Source organism: Nycticebus coucang, chromosome 1 (assembly GCF_027406575.1).
Source record: "Nycticebus coucang isolate mNycCou1 chromosome 1, mNycCou1.pri, whole genome shotgun sequence".
Lineage (NCBI taxonomy): Eukaryota > Metazoa > Chordata > Mammalia > Primates > Lorisidae > Nycticebus > Nycticebus coucang.
Window position 1 is genome coordinate 12,061,060 of NC_069780.1, and position 22,989 is coordinate 12,084,048.

Consider the following 22,989-nt stretch of genomic DNA (forward strand, 5'->3'; position numbering starts at 1 on the left):
AACTATAAAAATACTAGAACAGAGTGCAGGGAAAACCCTTGAAGAAATCGGTCTGGGAGAGTATTTTGTAAGGAGGACCCCTGGGCAATTGAAGCAGCTTCAAAAATACACTACTGGGACCTGATCAAACTAAAAAGCTTCTGCACAGCCAAGAACACAGTAAGTAAAGCAAACAGACAGCCCTCAGAATGGGAGAAGATATTTGCAGGTTATGTCTCCGACAAAGGTTTAATAACAAGAATCCACAGAGAACTCAAGTGTATAAGCAAGAAATGAACAAGTGATCCCATTGCAGGCTGGGCAAGGGACTTGAAGAGAAAATTCTCTGAAGAAGACAGGCACATGGCCTACAGACACATGAAAAAAATGCTCATCATCTTTAATCATCAGAGAAATGCAAATCAAAACCACCTTGAGATACCATCTAACTCCAGTAAGATTAGCCCATATCACAAAATCCCAACACCAGAGATGTTGGCATGGATGTGGAAAAAAGGGAACACCTCTACACTGCTGGTGGGAATGCAAATTAATACATTCCTTTTGGAAAGATGTTTAGAGAACACTTAGAGATCTAAAAATAGATCTGCCATTCAACCCTATAATTCCTCTACTAGGTATATACCCAGATGACCAAAAATCACATTATAACAAAGATATTTGTACCAGAATGTTTATTGCAGCCCAATTCATAATTGCTAAGTCATGGAAAAAGCCCAAGTGCCCATCAATCCACAAATGGATTAATAAACTATGGTATATGTACACCATGGAATATTATGCAGCCTTAAAGAAAGATGGAGACTTTACCTCTTTCATGTTTACATGGATGGAGCTGGAACATATTCTTCTTAGTAAAGTATCTCAAGAATGGAATAAAAAGTATCCAATGTACTCAGCCCTACTATGAAACTAATTTATGGCTTTCACATGAAAGCTATAACCCAGTTATAACCTAAGAATATGGGGAAGGGGGAGAAGAAAGGGGGGGAAGGATGGGCGGAGGGAGGGTGATTGGTGGGATTACACCTGCGGTGCATCTTACAAGGGTACATGTGAAAGTTAGTAAATGTAGAATATAATTGTCTCAACACAATAACTAAGAAAATGCCAGGAAGGCTATGTTAACCAGTGTGATGAAAATGTGTCAAACTGTTTATAAAACCAGTGTGTGGTGCCCCATGATCGCATTAAGGTACACAGCTATGATTTAATATTAATAAAAAACAAAAGAAAACACAATAGAAAATAAATTCCATTAACAAAAGCAGCCAAAATATCCTGGGATAAACATAATAAAAATTTGCAAAGGCTTTATGAAAAAACTTACAGTGTTTCTACAGAAAGTTTATTAAAGAATAACTAGAAAGACAAACCAGGTTCCTAAATGGAACAACTCAATATTGTAAATATATTCATTCTCTCCAATTTGTTAAATTTAAAGCCATTTGAGGCACAATTATTGAATCATTGTGATATTAGCTTAGAAATTGGCATATATTTCAACTCTAAAGTCCAATTAAGATGTATAGAGGGGATTTTGGTTTATACTTACCATTTCAAATTTCTGACATTTCAAATTCATGAAGAAAGGATAGAATATGCAATAAGTGGTATGAAATAATTGGCTGTTCATTTGGAAAGACAAATTCCGACCTCACAAAAGACACAAAAACAAATCCCAGTTGAATTAAAGATTTAAACATTAAAAACTAACAATACTAACAGAAGAGAAACAAGGAAATACTTGTATATGGGGACATAACAAGAGGCCCTAACATGACACTAACGTACAATATCATAATAAAATATACTGTTTGACCAGGTAAAAAACAAAAATATCTGAAAAAAGAACAGACACCAGGTGGCACCTGTCACTCAGCACTGGCCCCAGCACTGGCCCCACCACCGGCCATACCACAACAAAAAATAGCCAGACGTTGTGGTGGCTGCCTGAAGTCCCAGCTAGGCAGGAGGCTGAGGCAAGAGAATCACCTAAGCCCAGGAGTTGGAGGTTGCTGTGAGCTGTGATGCTCCAGCACTCTACCAAGGGTGATTAAGTGAGACTCTGTGTCTAAAAAAAATAATAATAATAAAGAAAAAGAAAATTCAAATGATAAACCTCGGAGGAAAAAAATTGAAATATATGTGTATATGATAGTCAAAGAAAATATTATTAATTTTAAAAATGAAGCCAATTTCAGAAAAATATGTACGTATATATAAATATGTACGTAAATATAAAAATGCATTAAAAAGAAAAGAAAAATATAAATTTGATGATTCCAGTTGTCATTATTGTGGTTAGGGAAAAATAGAGAGGCTTTTACTGTTGTTTGTTTAAATTTTTACAGTGATCACACTCCATATAAGGAAAAAAAACTATAAAAATATTTCCATTTTGAAGAACAGTAAGTGAAAAAACAATCTCCTACAGGAGAACTTGAATACTTAACAAGGCACCTCCTGAATTAGTGAGTGTTTGGAAGTCTCCAGCTGACAGAATATGTACAAACTCTCTAATCACCAAAGAATTCAGATGATTCAGAAATGAGTAATTTTTCCTCCTGAGAAACTAAGCTCTGAAAAGCCATGATGGCTGAGTGCTCAGTTGATGAAGGAGGTGACAATGCCCAGAAGCATTCTGGGAAAGAAATTAGTAGTGAAATGTCTTGTTTCTCCTTCCCAGGAATCCAGCTTTCTATTGCTCCCTCAAGATTTTGTCAAACTATCCAGGGAAAGGTAGAAATTCTTCTGATATTTTATGTTACTTGCTGTGGGTTTGTTTGTTTGGGAGGGGTTGAAGCTGTTTCATTGGGCAGCAGAGACTGCTGGCCGCACAGACAGGGCGGAGGCATTACCGGTACAGGTAGTCAGCCTGGATGTTGGCGGCGATCTCGGCCTCCCACTTGTCTCCATTGTTGAGCAGCTTCTCCTTGTTGTACAGCAGCTCCTCATGCGTCTCCGTGGAGAACTCAAAGTTGGGGCCTTCAACGATGGTGTCCACAGGACAGGCCTCCAGGCAGAAGCACAGTAGATGAACTTGGTCATGTCAATGTCATAGCATGTGGTCCCGCGGCTACCATCTGCCCTTGGCTCAGCCTGGATGATGATGGCCTGTGCAGGGCAGATAGCCTCACAGAGCTTGCAAGCAATGCAGCCTCCTCCCCGGATGGGTAACGGCGTAGTGCATGCTCCCCTCGGAAGCACGGGCTCAGCGGACCCTTCTCAAATGGGTAGCTGATGGTGGCTGGCTCTGGACAGGTAGCTCAGGGTCATACCTAGGCCTTGAATGAGCTCAGTCCACAGCAGGGTGCGAGCTGCCGGGTCAGTTGCTGCCCTCATGTCCATCTCAGGCTCCTGCACGTTCACATACTGTGCTGCTGTGTAGGCTCCGGCCACTGGGATATCCTGTGCTTGTAGCTTGGGCCAGGGCCACAGCAGCAAGGGTGTGATCAGGCAGTGCAACTTGAAGCGCTACCACTCCCTCCCCGGCTGAAAGGCCACTTGCTGTGGTTTTTATTCTGTTATTCCCTTTGGCACAAGAGAATGAAGTAAATGAAGGAAGAAGACAGGAAGAAGAAGGGAAAAAGGAAAAGATTCTCAGCTCTTATAAGTTTCAAAATAGATTTTGGAAACTGCCTGAAGAGTACATGAAAAGAAAAGGTTTTGGGCAGCCAATGTTCATACTGTAATTAGGAGACCACCTCGGGTAGTCAGAGGGTCTCCACCTCCACTTGCTGGAATGTCCTCATGCCAGAGAGGGGCAGAGTCAGAAGGAAGCACTCCAATTAGCTAGAGTCCCCTCAAAGAGGTGAGAGGTGACAGAGTGTAGTGATAAGAAAACTCCAGGTAAAACTGGGAGTCTCAGGGCTTGCTTCTCAGGTCAGGTGAGGTCCACAAACCACTCCCCATATGACAGCAGAGTGAACAGCATGACAAGAGAGGCAGTAGCATGGTGTGAGGCAGCCATGGGAGGTTCCCTCAGCCGCAGAATGGCATGAGCAGCAACCACAAGTTGTCCTGGTCCCAAGAGAGCCACTAAGGTGGCCGAGAGAGAACCCAAGCACCTAAAGGGCCTCCAGGTTCCAAGTGGAATGTGTGACTGAGACCAGAAACAGACAGAAAATAAACTTTAGCAGCATATGCCACCTTAGAGGGATGAAAGTCACACATCAGAGGAGCCTCCTGCCACCAACTACCCCCATGCACAGAAATGCCACCCTATGGAGAAACAAGGGAAGAAGGAAATCTTGAGTTAACTTAGGAAACCTGGCATTGACTAGATCAAATCCAAAGTTGACAGAAAAATCCCTTTATTAAAAGGATTTGCTCTGTAAAATTTGAATTCAGTCAAAAGGCCTCCCTCTACGATCCAGAAGGCCACATATGACCCCAAGCTCACAGGTTCCCCACCACTGGACTAGGGTAAGCCTCAGCTCTCAGGCAGAGTGCAGCGTCAGGAAGCACAGACGGAGGTAAGAAACCAGAAGCCGGGAGAGTGTGCAACTGAAAGATGGGTTCAAAGGTGTAAATGACTGCAGTGCTGAAAGCTGAGAGAGAAGAAAAAGCATTTAAAGAAAGGTAGATTTGTATTAGAAACTAAGTTCTACGTTGCTGAGGCCTGATTATGTGGCTTGTGCAGAGTGAACCCAAGACACCTGCTTCACAGATTGTTTTAACATGACAAGATGAGACCAAGATGGGAAGTTCCCATAAACACCTTTCCAGCTATCAAAGGCTCGTGGTCACCACTACAGCTCATGATTTCTTTCCCACTTCCTTTCAGCTTCACTTTTTGCTAAACAGAAGGAGCACTGCAAAATGGCCAAACAAGAATAAAACAAAGCATTACCTCAGAATTAACAAATTTCATTTCCCACATACAAGTAATACAACCAGTGCTTTTTAATGGTCACTGCACCTGTAACCGAAACAATACCTCTAAGCTGATAAGACACACTGATTCAAGATTTCCTTTATGTATACAGGAGGATACATGATTCAACAAGGCATTTTTCTCAGAAGCTACAGTCCAGACTAGTTTTACTGCTTCCTTGTCGATCCAATTTAACTGCACTGGGTTAAAGTAAACTGAATTGAATACCTATTTTCACATGCTGACAGGCACTCAGAAGGACACTGATCGTCTTTCCTTTAAGGTTATACAATTGGGAGCAAGAAAGTAATTCTAATTAATGTACTTATCATAATAAGGGTTGCAATTGCATATCTACCTTATGATAGTATTTTGCATAATTACTTCATTTTATTTAATTTTATTTTTTTGAGATGGAATGCTTCATGAATCTGTGTGTCATCCTTGAGCAGGGGTCATGCTAATCTTCTCTGTATCATTCCAATTTTAGTATATGTGCTATCGAAGCAAGCACAATTACCCTTTTTTTTTTTTTTTTTTTGCAGTTTTTGACCAGGGCAGGGTTTGAACCCGCCACCTATGGCATATGGTGCCAGTGCCCTACTCTGTTGAACCACAGGCACCATCCCACAATTACTTCATTTTAACTTGACACCTATTCCCCATTTTTTTTCTTATTAGTTTTAAAGTTTTCCCTGGGGTCTAACTATCCCCATTGTATATATTATGAAACTGAGTTTCAGAAAGGTTGAGTGACGGTAAAGGCACAGCGTAAATGGCAATGCATATATTTGAATTCAAGTTTGTCTGACTTCAAAGGCCATGCTCTTTCTACTCCACCACAAAATCTTGTTAATAAAAACATATAAACTTATCTGAAGCTCACAGTTTAAAAAACCCTTGTCAAAGCACCCAATGTCTAGAAAAGCATTCCTTTCACTCTCACCTCCTATCCGCTCTCCCATCCAACTTTTCTCTGCCACACTGGTTTATACTCATTCCCAAAACCTACCTACTTCTTTTCAAGACTTTACAAAGCTGTTCTCGAGGCTGTCCTTTCTTTCCTCCCCACTAAGTCGTACAATGACTTTGAAAGCTTTGCTCGCTCTCCAAGCTTCTGCAACACTTTCTTAATCTTTCCATCACAGCACACACACATCACTTGAGATTGGCACTTGTCCATATGTGACTCTGTAACTACTACTAGAATTATTAGAATATGAACTTCTCAGAACCAGGGCCTCCATCCTTCCAAAGCCAGAAATCCAAGATACTCATACATAGGGCACTGTAGGAGTTCAACAAATTCTTGTTGAATTAATGAATGAATTTTATTTTAAATCAAGGTTTACATTTCACATGTCTAGATTGCGGATGAATCATAAGCAGAAAAGCACTATGGTTTTTGACAAACGATTTTAAGGATAACCACGTAGCAGAAAGGTCCACCACCCAAAGCACGTTTTTTCCCAGAGGCTCCGCCCTTGGCTCACCACTGGCTTAACTCAGGCCCCGCCTCTCTCCCCACGCATCAATCACTCCTCACGCATGCGCAGCCACAGCCCTCTCGGAGCCCCGCCTTCTCGCCGCCCCTCTCCCCCAGGCTGTCTTGGCGGTTTGGTGCTGTAAGAATCTTTCTCTCACTGCCCCGCCCACTATGACGATCACCTACAGCTGCATTGCTAATGGCCGAGTAGTTCTAGCTGAGCTGGCCCTAACCGGTGGCTCCTACCAGGTACCTCTGGGTCGGTAACTCTGCCTCCACTGCTTCTGCTCCTTGAAGGTTGCGCCCGCCGGGCGGCCCGTCAGGCCACAAGGCTGAGGAGAGGCCGGGTGCCGGCCTCGGCGGACATGAGGCCCCGCCCCCGCGCAGGGCACGCGTTCCGGGCAGGAGCCACACGTGCGTCGCCTACTAGTCAGGAGTGCTGCTGCGCGCTCCAGGTTTTGGCGGCAATTTGTACTAGCAGGTCCAGTAGAACCTTAAAGTATTTTCTCTCTCTTGCAGAGAAATGACGTGAAGTTCAGCACATATTTATTGAAGTGTCTTAGTTGTAAAATCCCAGCGTCAGGGGTGTAAGGGTGCAAGGAATTCAGCAAGTGAGAAGTCCTGGCGTTGTTCCTGGAACTCACTGTCTGTTTATGTCAATGGGCTTGCACACTGTTGTCCTACAGTATAAAAAGTATTTCAATGGAGTTCGGGTGTGAACGTAGCACCCAGCATGGGTGGCTGCCTGTCGGCTAGAGGAGGTGATAAGACCACAGGTTAGGGGGCTTGGCGTATGACCTTTATATAAGAGTTAGTCCTAGCCTGGCACTGGAAAGGGGATTGAGAATTCACATAAAGGGAACAATGTAGTGTTTGGAGAGTCCCCAGAACCTCAGCGTGGCCAGAGCACAGGGTCACAGAATGTAGGGGCTGGAGATGATATCAGTAAAGTGGGCAAAAGATAATGAAGGGTCCTATATACAGGGTTCTCATTCTAGAAAAACCTAGGAAAATTAAAGATTTGAAAAGAGGAATAGCAAGGTATGGTTTACCTTCTGGAAATTCTGGTCTGATTACAATGTGGAAAGCAGATTGGAAGGGGGACAACTACCAGTTAGGATGGTATTGTTATAGTTTATACATAGTAAGAGATCTAAGGATCTGAGCTAGGACAATAATGGTGCAGATAGAAAGGACAGGGCAGATCCTAATGAGACTGTGAAAAAGTAATCCTTAAGAGTTGGTAACTGGTTGAATGTGTTGATACTGGACAAGATCATACCTAGGGAGATTCAGGAAGAAATAGAGAAAAGCCTCAACATTCTTTTCTCAGATTGCATTAAACAACAAAGAGAACAGAAGGAGGAGCAGAATGGGGGGGGAATTCAGGGAATGCAGGGGAGAATACAATTCCGGACATATTGAATCTGTTGTATGTTGGAAATGGTCGATCTATTTGTGTATTTATTTTTCCACTTTATTTTCAAAAGGCTTTACATGAAAAACATGTCTAATAGGTGATGGATATGTTGATCTAGCACTCAAAGTCAGGATTGGACTAACAGTTGAAAATATTAGAAATAGGTAAGACTGCCCAAGAAATGTATAGAAAGTGAAAAGAGTGGAGGACTAAAAGACAAAACATGGTTTACGAAGAGAGTAGAGAGATAGGTTACCAAATGGGAGCAGTGATGTCCTCAAGCCACAGTTACAAGAATTTCTCACATCCCCAGAGAAGCTGACCAAGAACTAAAAGGTGTTCATTGGACTTGACGATGAGATGTTTGGTGATCAGTTTGAGAGCAGTTGAGGAGAAGTAACAGAGGCAGAAGCCAAAATGCTGTAGCAGCTCTGGGAGATGAGCAAGTAGGAAGAGTGAGGTTAGACTCTTCTTTCAAAGATTTAGAAAGGAAATGAAATAGGGTAGAAGCTAGAAGAAGCATGATCCAGTACAGGGCCTCATGTATTTAAAACAGGGAAAACTTTTACATGTATGTCAGGCTGATGGAAAGAAGAGGTAAAAGATGTAAGAAAGGAAGGGGTGATTGGTGAAATCCTAAAGGGACGTGAAAGGATGAATTCCGATTTGGAGAGTGTGGATATTGAAACATATGACTTAGTCTCCTGCTGGAGTTCCTTACATGCTATGTTCTTTAAAGTGCTAATTGCAGAACTCTTTTAACATGACACAATCATTCACACCCCTGTATACCTTTCTCTGATTAGCCAAACACATTTCCAAGTTCTCTGTCTCTGGAGTTAGACTGCCTAATAGAAGTTCAAACATGTCACATTCAGAATGAAATTATCTTTCCTCACAGATTCCACCTTATATGTACTCATGTACCACATAACAATGTTTTGGTCAATGACAAGCCTCATATCTGACAGTGGTCCCCATAAGATTATAATACCATAGTTTTACTGTACATTTTCTGTTTGGATATACAAATACTTACCATTGTATTATAATGGCCTAAAGTATTCAGTACAGCAACATGCTGTGCAGGTTTGTAGCTGAGGAGTAATAGGCTACATCATACAGCCTAGGTGTATAGTAAGCTATACCATCTAGGTTTGTGTAAGGGCACTTTATGATCACACAACGATGAAATTGCCAAAGGATGCTTTTCTCAGGATGAATCCCCATTGTTAAGCAACTCATGACTACCTCTAATCTTGCTGAGTAGCTCTACTGAACATACAAGTGAAAAACCGTCAACTTCGATTTTTCCCTCTTCACCTTTGCATCTGTTCATTCATAACACAGTTCTATCAGTTTTATCTCCTGAGTGTATCTTGAATCCATTTCCTTATTTCTGAATTATGTCTTCATCCTGCCCTAATTATTTGTCCCCAGGATTACTGAAAATGCCTCCTAATTAATCTCTTGGACTTCAGCCTCATCCTGTTCAAAACCTGTTTCCACACTGCTGCTCAAGTGATAGTTCCTAAAAGCAAATGTGATCCTATGACTCTTCTGCTTAAAATCATGCAGTGGTTCCTGATTACACTTAGAATGAAGCCAATACTCCTTAGCCTGGTATTCAAGGCCCTCCCTAGAAGAGCTTTTCCATAATTATCTTCTTCCCTCCCCTACATAGCTATGTCCTCTAGCTAAACTGAACTTTGCTGTATTCTAATCTCACTAAGGTCTCCCACTGTACTATTCCCTCTGACCTGGAAACTACTTCTCTCCACTTTGGGGCAGTATAACTTCTATGCTTTGAGGCTTTTCTCTATTTCTCCCTGAATCCTCCATACCCAGGCTAAGTTACATCCCTCTACCACGCTGCTTACCAGGCGGAATTAGAATCGTTATTATCTCTCTTTCTCTTATGGAGCTTCTCAACAGGGACTGTCTTCATCTCTATCTTTCCAGTGCACAATGCCTAGTAGGTTTTCATAAACATTCGTTTAATTGATTAATTAAGAAGGGAGAGAGAAAATCGAAGGTTTCCTTAAGCCAAGTAACCTCTCACTCTGAAACGTACAGGAAAGTAAAAAAGTAGAAGGGGGTGGGACAGTATGTAATTGGAGGAGAAGTTAAAGGTTTGGAATGACAGCTTTGCAGAAGCTGACTTAAGGAGGAGAAAAGGGATGGTTAGGAGCTTTAAGGCACAGTTCAGATTGGAAAGAAAGAAAAAAGTATCACATCTTTCCTCAATGCAAAAATAAATGTCACAAAAATTTTACATTCATTTGAAAAATACTGATACCAAAGTTTAATCATGAGGCCTAATCTACCATTGTAGAGTACTGGTGCTGGACAGGGTCCTAAAGATTATCTTCCTAAAGTCTTCATTCCCACGAGGAAACAGACCCAGACAACTCACTTTCTTAAGTCGTACAGCACATTAATTCCAGAAACACAATTAGGACCCACTTTGTCACTCATTGTACTGCCTCATATTGCCATTTATTTTGTTTCAGATTTTGGTAAGATGTCATAGGTTACACTTACACTCTGAGAGAGACACTTGGGGAAAGCTAGGGAACTGTTTTCCAGTACTAAAAAGAGACTAACTGATGGGCGGCGCCTGTGGCTTAGTGAGTAGGGTGCCGGCCCCATATACCGAGGGTGGCGGATTCAAACCCAGCCCCGGCCAAACTGCAACAAAAAAATAGCCGGCGTTGTGGCAGGCGCCTGTAGCTACTTGGGAGGCTGAGGCAAGAGAATCGCGTAAGCCCAAGAGTTAGAGGTTCTGTGAGCCGTGTGACGCCACGGCACTCTACCCGGGGACGGTACAGTGAGACTCTGTCTCTACAAAAAAAAAAAAAAGAGAGACTAACTGAGAGTTTATGTATCCCTTGATAGTTTTTCAAGTTTCTTAGGAAACCCTTTCTTGGAAATGCCACCTGGATTTTTCAGGTAATGCCAAGTTTCAGAGAGGTTTTACTTTCTCCTATTAATAATAATTTTAACCCTTCCATACAAGTTTTTATGTCAAGTGTCATTTTGTAAAATGGAAAAGTTAATTAGGAATATGGCTATTCAAGGATTCTTAGGTAACTTTCAGATTCTTTTAATACTTCTAAAGTAAATTAATGAGATTTCATATAACTGACTATATGTAAGGTATTCTGGATAATCATAATATCCTGAAAATTTTCTCCCAAACAGTGAGCCTTATAAGAAACAAGCATAAAAGTTCTTGGCAATTATTTGTTTTTTAGAAAGAAATCAGTGAATGATAATGAATAAAAATTTTTATCTTTCAAAAAAAGATAGAAGACTGCTTAGAATATTCAAAGAATAAGACCTAATTATCTTTAATCCACTAACATTTTATTTATAGTTTCAGTGACTAGTGTTCATTGAAAAGACGTTTGATTAGATAGTACTTCCCAGCCTTGAAGCTATATCACTATAAGATATTGCCATAAAAATAAGGTTTTTATAGTAAGATAAACGTAGTACAACCTATGTTTGCACACTTATATGTGTGTATGTGTATTATTTTAATGTTTTCTTCAGATTCATATGAATATTTTATGACCACTTGCCTCTTACCATGCATTATGAATTACCACCCATAGTTCTCCTAATAAACTGTTTTTCCTTAATAAACTAATTAGAACGTTCATAAATTAAGGAGTAAAAGACACTAAAATTTTCTACAGAGTAAATGCTGACATTTTATTTTTAGGAAGCAGTGGCAAAAGTGCTTAGACTAGTGCTTCTTGGAGATGAACCAAATACCATAATTCAAATGGGAAGGTAAGGTATGTTCTAATATAAGTTTACTTCTGAACACTTTCCAGCTCTTAATAGCAATGATGACAAAAATACGAATTGCACATACTCTTGACTGAATCCTCAGAAAGGAGAACTTCTATACGTAAAAGTATAAAATCATGATTGGAAATGATAAACACCAAGGCCTGGTACGGTGGCTCATGCCTGTAATCCTAGCACTCTGGGAGGCCAAGGCAGGTGGATTGCTTGAGCTCAGGAGTTTGAGACCATCCTGAGCAAGAGCAAGACTTCATCTCAACTAAAAATAGAAAAACTAGCTGGGCATTGTAGCAGGCTGTCTGTAGTCCCAGTGACCCAGGAGGCTTATGTAAGAGGATCACTGGAGCCCAAGAGTTAAAGTTTGCTGTGAGCTATGACACCATAGCACTCTAACCAGGGTGACAAAGTGAGACTCTGTCTCAGAAAAAAATGAAAAGAACAATACCAAATTAAAAATAGTGGTCACTTCTTCGAAGAGAAGGGAGAATAACAAAATTGAGAAAGGTTATACAAGGCATATATTAATTGAATCTGTAACATTTTAACTGAGTAGTGGGTCTAAAAGTGTTTTTGTTTTATTATTATTTTGTTATATTATTCTCCATTATACTATTAATCAAACTCGTTTGATATACCCAATACATTTCATTAATAAAAAATGAAATGTGCACTTTAAAATGACTTTAATAAGACCAAGAATAGTAGCCAACACACTTAGGCTTTATTTGGGACTTCACATGATATGGCCTAAATCAATCTTAAATACATTTGCTAAGTAAAGAACAGGGTGGGAAAAGAGAGCTTCTATTATTTTTAGGCTCTTCAATTTTTTTGTTTTCGCCTTTATGTATGCATGCATTATGTATGTATGTATGTATGATTTTTATTTCAAAATATTAAGGGGGTGCAATGTTTTTGTTACACAGAGAGCTTTTGTAATGCTTGAGTATGGGTTGTAAATGTGCCATCACTCGAATAGTGTCATTGTACCTGTTAGGTAGGTTTTTGCCCCTCCCCACATTCTACCACCCCCTGTTTAATTTCCAGTGACTTTTACATTCCTCTATGCATATGTAAGCTCCTTAGTTAGCTCCAATTTATTAAGGAGTACATGTGGTGTTTGTTTTTCTTTCTTTAGATATTTCACTTAGGGTAATGGTCTCCAGTTCCATCCAAATTGCTGTAAAAGACATTAATTCATCCTTTTTATGGCTGAGTAGTACCCTAAGGTATACATATATCGCATTTTGTTAATCCACTCATGAATGGAAGAGCACTAGGGTTGATTCCACATCTTTACAATTATGAACTGTGCTGATTAAATATCTAAGTGCAGGTGTCTTTTTTATAAATGACTTATTTTCCTTTGGGTAGATAACCATAGTGGAGTTGTTGGATCACATGGTAGATCTACTTTTAGTTCCGAGAAATCGCTGTACTGTTTACCATAGAAGTTATACTAATCTGCAGATCCACAACAGTGTCTACGTGTTTCTTTCTCTCTGCATCCACGCCAGCATTTATTGTTTAAAACTTTTTGATAAAAAAGCAATTCTAACAGGGGTAAAGTGATATCTCATTGTGGTTTTAATTTGAATTTCCCTGATGATTAGTGACATTGACCAATAATATACACAGGAGAAAAGAAGCCCTAGTCAATAAATGGTGCTGGAGAAATTGGATAGCCACATGCAGAAGAATGAAACAGGACTACTTGCCAAAATGTATTCAAGATGGGTAAAAAAATTAAATGTAAGGCATTAAACCATAGACTTCTAGAAGAAAATGTAAGGAAAACTCTTCTAGATATTGGCCTAGGCAAAGAATTTATAACTAAAACCCCAAAGGCAATTATAGCAACAATAACAATAAATAAATGGGACTTGATTAGATTATAAATCTTGTACACAGCTAAGGAAATAATCAACAGAGCAAACAGACAACCTACAGAATTGGAGAAAATATTCACAAACTATATATGCAATAAAAGGCTAATATTCAGTATCAACAAAGAACTCAAATCAGCAAGAAAATAAAAACTAATGGCCCCATTAAAAAGTGGCAAAAGACACAAACAGAAGTTTTACAAAAGAAGATAAACCAATGGCCAAAAAACAGCACAGGCTGTTCATTTTTTTTAAGAGGTTTTTATCCTTTTTAAATGATAACCTTTTTATCATTAGCAAAAGAGAGATTTTTTAAAAGCATATCAAATAAATGTATAGCTTTGTGAAGTATTACAAAGGACTTCCCCAAAAGCAACTACTACCTAGACCAAAGAAAACAGAACCCTGCAAGCCCCCAAAACTCCTTACCTATAGGCGTGGTTAGGCCTAGAGCCATTTATTTGGGGGGGATTGCAAAATGGTGATAATCTAGTTTTGTTTTCACAAACAAAATTAGCTCATCTGCTGTTTGTTTACCTATATTGTACTTTCTACTTTAAAGTTTTCAAAGACTTCTTTTCTGAACTCCAGGCATACATCCAACTGTTTGTTCCACATCTCTGTTTGGATGTCTAACAAGTATCTTTTTTTGTTCCATGATAGGTGATTTTGTTTTTAATTATCTTAAGTTATGATCACACATAATTTTAAAATTTGGGTTGGTAATGAGTTGGTAAAATTGCCATTACCAGTCACACATATATAGTTGTTCTATAGTTTATGTGTTTTTGAAGAGTTGTTTAAAGATAATCCTAAATTATAACTTAGTCTGACTTAGGTAGTAAAGAATTCAAAAGTTTGATTTGCTATTTCTTGTCACATTGACTTCTAAAAGCATTTGACCTTATAGATTGTCTATAAAAGAGAAAAAGTGTTAAATATTTTTTACTTGACATTACACATAAACCACTCTAAAATGCCTTTCAATAAATAAAAGGCAGCATTTTAGTAGACACAGGGAAATTAGATTGGCATAGCAAAGACCAAAAATACAAAGTTGCTACCTTATCTCCAGCCTTCGCCTCTCCAGGTAATGGACGTTAATTAAAACACCATTAATCCCTTCACTGTCTATTGTTTGGTCTGAGACAGTGAAGGGATTTTCCTAGTATTTAACTATAGTCACATAACCAGTTATATAAATCTTAATATAAAATCAATCTTCAATAGGTTTTGAGATGGCAATTTACTATCTTTGTGAAAAGCTGAACATTACTAATAAATCCAATCGTAAGTTTAGAAGGTGAAAACAGTCATAGCATTTACTGAATTGGAATTGCTATCAAAATTAAAGAAAAAAAAGATCATATTCATTTAACCACAAGCCAGCCTTAGTTAAATCAGGACTGTCCAACAAAAATATTCTGTCACTCATTCATGATCTGAATTCTGGTGCAGGAGACCAATCAAATTATGGTAAAGACAAAAATAGCTGTGAGATATAATAAGGCAGTGGCCAACTATTACTCCATAGCTTTTTGAGATGAGTTATCAAATCTTCCCTTTCTTAATACCCGCACAGATCATTTTTGTCCACAGTGTCATATCAGTACCATGTGCTACTCAACTGCGCCACTGGAGCACTACGCACAGATCATTTTTGTTTCAGTTATGTATTTCTTAGGATTCTCCAAATACTCCACCAGTGTACCCTTTCCCCACGGGATGCCTTTGTCCTTATTGGTATCTGTGTAAGAGAATCCAGCAGCCTGACCTGTCTTCTGCACAAAGACCATAGAGATTTGACCCAGTGCTCACCTCCCGTTTCCATGGGGTGGCACACGTCTTAATAAAACTCTCCTTGCCTTTCTCAGCCTCACCCTTGTTTAATTCTCTTTTTGGTTGCCAACAGGGGGAAGGTTCCCCGTTGGAAGCCAGAAGGCCTGCACCCTAACAGGTATCTAATATCCAAAGCTCAGCCTCCTACACAGTTTTCTATATACCATCCTTCCAGTTCTTCCGGCCTGCCAACCTGTGTTATCCTTGACTTTTGTCTTTTTTACATTCAAATCCAATCCATAGCAATAATTTTATAATTATGCAAAAAAGTTACATGGCTCCAAAGTCAAATCCACAAAACAGTTCATTTAAGAAATCTATTTTCCATTCCTTTCCTCTTCACAATACGCTCCTTCCCCCATGTATGTAACAATTTTGAACAAGTTTTTGGTTTATCATTTTTTTCCCTATAAAAAAACACATTCTATAAGAATATATTACAGAAGGGCGGCGCCTGTGGCTCAGTGAGTAGGGCGCCGGCCCCATATTCCGAGGGCGGCAGGTTCAAACCCAGCCCCGGCCAAGCTGCAACAAAAAAAAAGAACATATTACAGAAAACATATGTAGAATACATAAAATAGTCACCCTTAGACAAAAGGGAAATGTTCTAAGACCTCCAGTGTATGCCTAAATCCACAGATAGTAACAAACCCTATAGTATATGCTATGTTTTTCCTACATATACATATCTGTGATAAAGTTTAATTTATAAATTAGGCACAGTTGGATATTAACAACTGTCATTAACAACTAATAATAAAACAATTATAATGATATACTACAGTAAAAGTTATGTGAATGTGGTGTCTCTCTCTCTCAAAATATTTTATTGTACTATACTCATCTCCTATTACACCATGGTTGACTGTGGGTAACTAAAACCACAGAAAGCAAAGCCACAAATAAGGGAGAGCCCTGTCCTGTATATACATTTATACTTCTCTTATGGTAGCATATGAGAATGATAAGTAAATTGTAGAACATCAAACACAGTGCTTTTGTCAGTTAATGATGTATCCCAGACATCAGGTATTCAAGTTGTGTTTAACATTAAAGACGATTTCTGAATGTTTATGCTAAGCATAAATTTAAAATACCTCTCCTTTGCAATTCACTGTCATTTCACTTCAAATCACATGTGTAACTTTCAGAAAGATGATAGAAGTCACAACTCATTTTCAGCAAAGACCCCTCCAAATTCAGAAATAAAAATATCTTCCAAGTGGAAATTATATATATCAATATAATCATTAGGAATATTTACAGCATAATATATTTATGATCTAATGTAAGGATTTATGGCCAAAAGGCACATAACTTTCAAATTTTCTGCCTCGGGACTCATCTTTTCTACCTGCTTCTGACATTCCTCATGCTCATGTATATTGAGTTTAGCATTTGACAAGTTGCCTGTCAGCCATTTAGATAGGGTGTTCAAAAAGCCTAAAGTCTAAGCAAAGCACTGTGGTAAGATGGCTGGATAGAAACATGCAGCAGGGCGGTGCCCATAGCCCAGTGGGTAGGGCATCAGCCACATACACCTAGGCAGGCGGGTTGGAACCCAGCTTGGGCCAGCTAATATCAAGGACAAGTGCAACAAAAAAAAATAGCCAGGCATTGTAGCAGATGCCTGTAATCCCAGCTACTTGGGAGGCTGAGGCAAGAGAATCACTTAAGCCCAGGAGTTTGAGGTTGCTGTGAGCTGTGACGCTACGGCACTCTACCATGAGCAACATAGTGAGACTCTGTCTCAAAACAAAAAAAAAAGGAACTTCCAGCAGTTGTCCCTCTGCATGAACACCAAACCCAACAAGTATTCACACAAGCAAACACCTTAATGAGAACCGAAAATCAGGTGAACGATCATACTACCTAGTTTTAACACTATATCAGGGAAAGAGGCACTGACAGGCAGAAAAGATAACCTTGCCTTGCCTGTCCCTCCTTCTCACCCCCAGCAGTGCTGCAGGCCAAACGGGAGAGAATATGTGTGCCCAGGGGAGGGAGAGTGAAGTGATTATAGAATTCTGCAATGAAACTCAGGGCCACCTGGCACGGGGGAATACATCGCAGAGCAGAATTCTGCTAGTGTCCAGAGAGTTTAGCTTTAGACCAGCCTGCCTAGAGAGAAATCCTCCACCCCCAAATCCAAGTTCTTGCTAGACCCTCTACAGGCAGGAAAAAAGCAGTTTGGAGCCTAGACTAAATCTATAAGAGAGTTGGACCACAAAGGCTGTAGTGTTTGGACAATTCCTGTGTCTGTGCTGGCTCAGAGCAGTAGACTGAGGGGGAGGGATGGTGCACGTGACCCAGTAAGACACCAGTGGTAGCAGCTAAGCCAGTTCCCTTGTCACCCCCCATCAACTACAGGCAGTGCAGCTCACGGAGTCTTCTTCCATATCGGGAAAGGAAAGGGAAAAGTTTAGAGACTTTATTTTGCAACGTGGGTACCAGCTAAGCCTCAGTAAAATAAAATACCAACCACACTCTGAAGCTCCTAAGTCCACGCCTCAGTTCCTGGAAGGTGTTTCTGGGCCCACCCTGGGCCAGAAGGAAACATGCTACCCTAAAGGGAGGGACCCAGACCTGGCAAGATTTACCACATGCTAACTAAAGAGCCCTTGGGCTTTGAATAAACATCAAAGCCATGTATGACAGACAACAAGCATCATACTGAATGGGAAAAAACTGAAAGCCTTTCCTCCAACATCTAGAACACAAGGATACCCACTTTCACCAGTATTATTCAACATAGTACTAGAAGTCCTAGCTAGAGCAGACAAGAGAAAGAAATAAAGGGCACCTAAATTGGAATGGAAGACATCAAATTGTCCTTTTTTGCAGAAAATATGATCTTACATCTAGAGAAACATAAAGACTTAATGAAAAAAACTATTAGAAGCAACAAAGATATTCAGAAAAGTTGCAGGATACAAAATCACCATAAAAAACTCAGTAGCATTTTGATATGCCAATAGTAAACAGTCTGAAAAAGAAAACAAGAAAGTAATCCCCTTTATAATAGCTACAAAATAAAATATCTAGGAATAACTTAACCAAACAATCGAAAGATCTCTATAATGAAAACTATAAAACATTAACGAGAGAGATTAAACTTAACCAAACAATTGAAAGATCTCTATAATGAAAATTATAAATCATTGATGAAAGAGATTAAGAAAACACAAAAAATGAAAGGATATTACTTGCTTATAGATTGGAAGAATCGATATTATTAAAATGCCCTTACTACCAAAGAAATCTATAGATTCAGTGCAAATCCCATCAAAATAGAAAAAATGGCATTCTTCACAGCAATAGAAAAAATAATCCTAAAATTTATATGGAGCCACAAAAAACCCAAAATAGCCAACGCCATCCTGAGCAAAAAGAAAAAAATTGGAAAAATCACATTACCTGACTTCAAATTATATTACAGAACTATAGTAAGCAAAATACCATGTTATTGGCATAAAAACAGACACATAGAGCAATGGAACAGAATTGAGAACCTAGACATAAGTCCACACATCTATAGTGAACTTACCCTCAACAAAGATGCCAAAAACAGTGAGGAATGGAGAGTCTCTTAAATAAATGGTTCTAGGAAAACTGGATATCCATATGCTGAAGAATGAAACTAGACTCTCATCTCTCACCATACACAAAAATCAAATCAAAGTGGATTAAAGACTTAAATCTAAAACATGAAACTATGAAAAGAAAACATTGGGAAAACATTTCAAGACATCAACCTGGGCAATGATTTTCTTGAGTAATACCCTCAAAGCACAGGTAACCAAAGCAAAATTAGACAAATGGAATCACTTCAAGCTAAAAAAACTACACAACAAAGGGAAGAAACAACCCACAAAATGAGAGAAATTATTCACAAACTACCCATCTGACAGGGATTAATAACTAGAATATAAGGAGCTCAAACTACCCAATAAAAAAAATCAAATAATCTGATTTAAAAAATGAAGTGGCTGGGCTTGGTGGCTCATGCCTGTAATTCTAGCACTCTGGGAGGCTGAGGCAGGTGGATTGCTTGAGCTCAGGATTCGAGACCAGCCTGAGCAAGAGCAAAACCCCATCTCTACTAAAAATAGAAAAAGTAGCTTGCATGGTGGCACACACCTATAGGCCCAGCTACTCGGGAGCAGAGGCAAGAGGATCTTTTGAGCTCAAGAGTTTAAGGTTGCTATGAGCTATGATGATGCCAGGGCACTCTACCCAGGGCAACATAGACACTACCTCAAAAAAAAAAAAATGGACAAAGGATCTGAATAGACATTTCTCAAAAGAAGACACTCAAATGGCTAACAAGTATATGAAAAAAGAACATAATTAGTCATCAGAGAAATGTGAATCAAAATTACAATGAAATACCATCTCCAGTTAAAATGGCTTTTATCAAAAAGATAGGCAATAATGAATGCTGGCAAGGATGTAGAAAAGGGGAACTCTTGTACATTGTCGGTGGGATTGTAAATTAGTAAAACCTCTATGGAGAACAATAAGGAGGTTCTTCAGAAAACTAAAAATAGAACTACATTTGACTCAATGATCCCACTGCTGGGGATATATCCAAAGGAAGGGAAACCAGTACATCAAAAGCATTCTGCACTCCCATGTTTATTGCAGCACTGTACACAAATAGCCAAGATTGGGAATCAACTTAAGTGTCCATCGGAGATGAATGGATGAAGAAATTATAGTACATATACACAATTGAATATTATGTGTATAGCAAGAACAACAAAAAAAAGAATCAAATCCTGTCATTTGCAACAACATGGATGGAGCCATAGAATATTATGTTAAGTGAAGTAAGCCAAGCACAGAAAGACAAATCTCACATGTTGTCACTCATATGTGGAAGCTAAATATTAAAAACAGTTGATCTCAGAGAGTAATGATGGTTACCATAGGCTGGGAAGGGTAGTGAGGAGGGGAGGATAAAGCGGGAATGGTTAATGGGTGCAAAAATGTATCTTCGTTCTATTCAGTTCAGTTCACTAGTTAGATAAAAGGAACAATCTTTGACAGCAGAGCGTAACAAAGTGACTATAATTAACAGTAAGTTAAGTTATACTTTTAAATAACTAAAAAGGTAAAATTAGAATGTTCCTAACACAAAGAAATGATAAATTCCTGAGGTAACAGGTACCCCAATTATCCTGATTTGATTAGTTCACAGTGTATGCCTGTAACGAAACATCACCTGTACCTTATAAATATATACAACTATTGTGTGTCCATAATATTTAAAAGTAAAAGTAAATTTTAAAAAAGTAAGAAATAGACTGAAGACTATATGGAGAAAAGAAATAAAGTCTAGGCACAAAGCAACTGTTCTTGGTGCTGTATTTCTACACTTTCTGGACTGATAGGAAGTAAATTGTGGAGCTCCCTGACATGTAACTGAGAAGGCAGAAACAGTCTAGAAGTTGGAGTGATCAGGATAAGGTCTACTTTAACTAATGATGGGAAGTTTAATTCTCTCTTCCCCAATTCATACTGTTCTCTGAATATTTGATTTGGGTAGTTTATAACTTTTAAATTCTAATGTATCATAGGCTACATAGAAGGCCAAAAAGTACCCAAATTAAATATGTCTACCTAAGAATGTAGGGATAGGAAAAATCAGAGAACATAGCATTTTCTATTCTGTCGGACTCCTGATTCAGTCCTGGAATGTGAGTGACTTCCATCAAAGCTATTTTGAATATACCTGTGTATAAGACCAAATTATTAGTTTTCTCTTTAACACAATTTATTATTATTATTATGCAACTTCAAATACATATTCAAATTGTACACACTTTTGACTTAACATAGCTTATTTTTATCTTTCGAATGTATGCATGACCTCCTAGTTACTCAGATTATAAAAATTATCCATATAATTTTTATACCACTAATGAGATCTTAAAAATGGAATTAAATTTTTGTGTGGGTACTTAATTTCTTCAATATTATCATGTAAATAAATGTATTCTTTTCCAAGCTATGTCTACCATACTCTCTTTATTGATGGAATCACTTATGTATGTGCTACAGACAATGCTTTCGATACTGTGACACCATCTATATTTCTTAAAAAAGTAAGTAATTTTTTATACTACTATACGGACTTTATTAGTTACTAAAATTATGAGGTCTCTGTTTTATAGTTTATTAATGATAGTGTCACTAATCAAAAGCAAACCACTTATCTGCTATCTATAAAGCAGAGCCATTCATGACCCTCAGAGATTTCTTACCCTCATCCCTCATCCTTCTCCTTCTTCCACACTTCTCCCAACTCTAGTAAGGACCACCCACTCACATTTATTAGAAACTCTCATTATATTTATTTTGTTTTATAAATAAGAAAAAATTAAGCTATACTAATATTTAATACAATTTTTCAATACACCATGTTTTTAATTTACAAATAATTATATACATGAGATATATATGATCAAAATTTGTTGAGATCAGTATTCTAAAGACAGTTGGTATATGAATCACTTATAAATCAAGACATATATGTACTATCTCCAGGGAAGATTTTAACTGAGAATTGCCAGAAAATATAAACAATGGTAAATAGATTATTATGTGTACGTTCCTATATAGATACATGAGATTTTATAAATATCTTACAGGGTAATTAACCTTCTCAGTAGATTTCACGTATGCTCATATCACACTCAGGTGATCTCTGAGCAGGAAAGTTCATTAAGGGTAGTCTTGGAGAAAGACTAAAGCTAAACATTATTCTTGTAATTTCACTTTCAGGATAGTATTTTAAAAATCAAATGATATTCATCTTCAAATTTATGTGTAAATATATAATGCAAGATAAAGATTTTTAATATATTATTGGGAAAATCAATAAAAAACAAAGGTTATAAACAAAACACGTGTACCCCATAATATTCTGAAATTAAAAAATAAAACATAGAGGCTCAGCTCCTGTAGCTCAGCAGCTAGGGTGCCAACCATATACACCAGAGCTGGCGGTGTCAAATCCAGCCCAGGCCTGCCAAACAACAATGACAACTACAACCAAAAAATAGCCGGGCTTTGTGGCAGATGCCTATAGTCCCAGCTACTTGGGAGGTTGAGGCAAGACAATCGCTTAAGCCCAAGAGTTTGAGATTGCTGTGAGCTGTAGCACCACAGCACTCTACCCAGGGAGACTTAGTGAGAGTCTGTCTCAAAAAAATAAAATAAAATAAATTTTAAAAAATAAAACATAGAACAATTAAAAATATATGTAAATAGAAAAAAATCAGTCAGCCATACTATATTTACCAATATAATAGTTATTCTCTAGTTATATTCATGAATCACACATTTGTTTTATCTATTTAGTATGTACTGACTTGTTTTAACATAATTCAAACTACAACCATATATAAGGTCAAGGATTATAAGGGCTAAATATTGTAATTCACTACACCATTTTGCCTGAGTATTTTTTTCCTCTCTGCCCACTGGGCAAAACATCCAAACTTTCTAAGTCCAGGTAACACAAAATTGCTAACCATGTAATATTTACCACTGCTTCTGAAAAATATAACATTAAGTACAGTTACTAGAATTCGTTCTTGGGATTTTGAAATGTCCTATAACTAGGATTTGAAAGATAGTGTCTTGGCCTTTA

The 22,989-nt window shown here is 38.4% G+C and overlaps 1 non-coding gene and 1 pseudogene across 1 annotated transcript; both read right to left on the reverse strand.

The window, feature by feature from the left end:
* Window positions 1-2,796: 2,796 nt before the first annotated feature.
* The window catches only part of LOC128590018 (NADH dehydrogenase [ubiquinone] iron-sulfur protein 8, mitochondrial-like), a 30,280-nt pseudogene continuing 10,087 nt past the window's right edge, over window positions 2,797-22,989 (reverse strand).
* Window positions 5,287-5,393, reverse strand: LOC128592367 (U6 spliceosomal RNA). The gene has a single exon (XR_008381849.1). It is a non-coding gene; the product is annotated as a U6 spliceosomal RNA (small nuclear RNA).